Source organism: Epinephelus moara, chromosome 20, assembly GCF_006386435.1.
Source record: "Epinephelus moara isolate mb chromosome 20, YSFRI_EMoa_1.0, whole genome shotgun sequence".
In the NCBI taxonomy this organism is placed as follows: domain Eukaryota; kingdom Metazoa; phylum Chordata; class Actinopteri; order Perciformes; family Serranidae; genus Epinephelus; species Epinephelus moara.
Window position 1 is genome coordinate 6,402,575 of NC_065525.1, and position 1,924 is coordinate 6,404,498.

Genomic DNA, 1,924 nt, shown 5'->3' on the forward strand with positions numbered 1-1,924 from the left:
AGCTCCATTGATGATGGCTTTTTATTGTCGGTTTAACTCAGAGTGAACATACTCAGAGTTGACTGAACTAACTCAAATCAGCTGTTCTGGAACCGGATACTCAGAGTTTCCCATCTCAGAGTAAGTCAACTCAGAGTTCAGGGATAGACTCAGAGTTTGTTGAACCTCCTACCTGGAATACCCCTCAGGATTTCATCTTCATCTTCAACTTTCAAACATCAAAGGGTAAGTTTTAAAAAGCTAACAATCAAGTTATGGTGTAGGGGGGGTCATGCATTTTCTGAGTCACTCAGTAAGGCTCAAGGAAAAATATCTGTGGCTTTGGGAAGGGTAAAAAATAAATAAAACAAGTCACACCCCAGCCACCACCAAGTACCAACAAGTAAAGATCAGTCGCTAACTTAGTATATTAAACCTGATGAGGGCACCATTTCCCCTTTCACCCCCCAAACTGTCTGCACATTGGTGCAATAAGCGACATCATGCATCTTTACAGTGATACCGTGATGGACCTGAGCAAAGCAGACGTGCTACATGACAACATATCAGAGCAGGTAAAACACACACTGAAACAAGACTCCAACAGGCCAAGCGAAGGCAACGGATCCCGTGATTCTCATTCCACACAGCTGTCTGACATCATTAGCACTCACCACTCAACGTCCATTTGCACAGTGGGCGCCGCTTACAGTAAAACCACATCGACTATTTGGCTTTGACAGCCTTTAATGTGATTACTGTAAAGCCTGGGAGTAAATTAAAAGTGAGGCCGCTCAGTGAGCCCGCGCCTTAAATTAAAAGTGCTGGCAGAGCAGTCAACCTTCCTCATTTAAGTGCTTTAACAAACTGCCAATGGTAGGGAAGAAAAAAGGATTGTAAGATTTTAGTTTAGCACTAGAGCCCCATGGTGGATTGGGGGGGGGGGTCGCAATGGTGAGTGTATGACACGTATGTATCTGCGGGGAAATGTGAGTATAGAGTAAATGCCCACAAAGTCTAACTTGCTCTCTATGTCTGCGCATATCTTCCACCAGCACTACAGTAGTGTTGAGCCACCCCTCCCTCCTCTTGGTGCATCTCTTCCTACACGATGTCACACGTTGTGCAGCCTGTCACACAACCAGTTAGCGCTCTGAAAAGCGGCAACGGGCGCCACACTTCAATGAGCACAGGGCACACACGGCTCGTGGACGTAATTTGAAGGCTTTACGTACCCGAAATGTCGATGTTTCCCCGGTTCTTGAAGTTGAGAGTGTGTTGTGTAGCGGAGCAGCAGCGACAGAGTGGAGACTCAGCAGGAAGCCAGTAGCCTGGGCGGATAAATGTACCGCCGTGACGTCAGCGGGTCGGCGGTCTCCGGCGCAGATAGGGTGAAAAGGAGGTCTCACTCCTCAGTATTTTACTTCGTCTCAATAGAGACTGCTTCAGGTGAACTAAAACGCACCTTCTGTCTGGGTGGGCATGGAACTCTAATGTAAATACAGATTTTAGGGGTTAAAATCCCATTACAGCCAGACTGTGCAGCTTCCAAGAGAAGAAATAAATAACTCATTATTCCATTTACAAATCTAAATTTTAATTCAGAATCTGTAAAACACACCTTTGCTCAGTTCAACAAACTCAAGGGGTTTTGCTACTACAGCCTCAGTGGTTAAGTATGACCAGTAGAAGCTTGTGGCTATAATTGTTGTAGGCTAAAAGTTGGCACACTTAAAGGTCTAGTGCAGTGATGATCAATTTATGGCCTGGGGCCCAAATCTGGCCCACAATAGAGTGTGCCAGGGCTGACGTCAAAACCCGGAAGTTTAGCATCGCACTGGTTCCCGGAAGAGAAAGTGAATGTGATTTTTGCATTGCGTTTTGGATTATGTCAGAAAATAAGCTCTGTGGCCAACACAAGTTTATGATACTTACAGGTTTTGTT

The 1,924-nt window shown here is 45.5% G+C and overlaps 1 protein-coding gene across 2 annotated transcripts in view; it reads right to left on the reverse strand.

Moving 5' to 3' along the window:
• far1 (fatty acyl CoA reductase 1) overlaps positions 1–1,306 on the reverse strand; it is a 50,991-nt gene extending 49,685 nt beyond the window's left edge. For both annotated transcript variants that reach the window (XM_050072258.1, XM_050072257.1), the window contains exon 1: positions 1,215–1,306. The gene's annotated coding sequence lies outside the window, so the exon portion shown is untranslated. The remainder of the gene's footprint in view (positions 1–1,214) is intronic.
• Between the last annotated feature and the right edge of the window lie 618 nt (positions 1,307–1,924).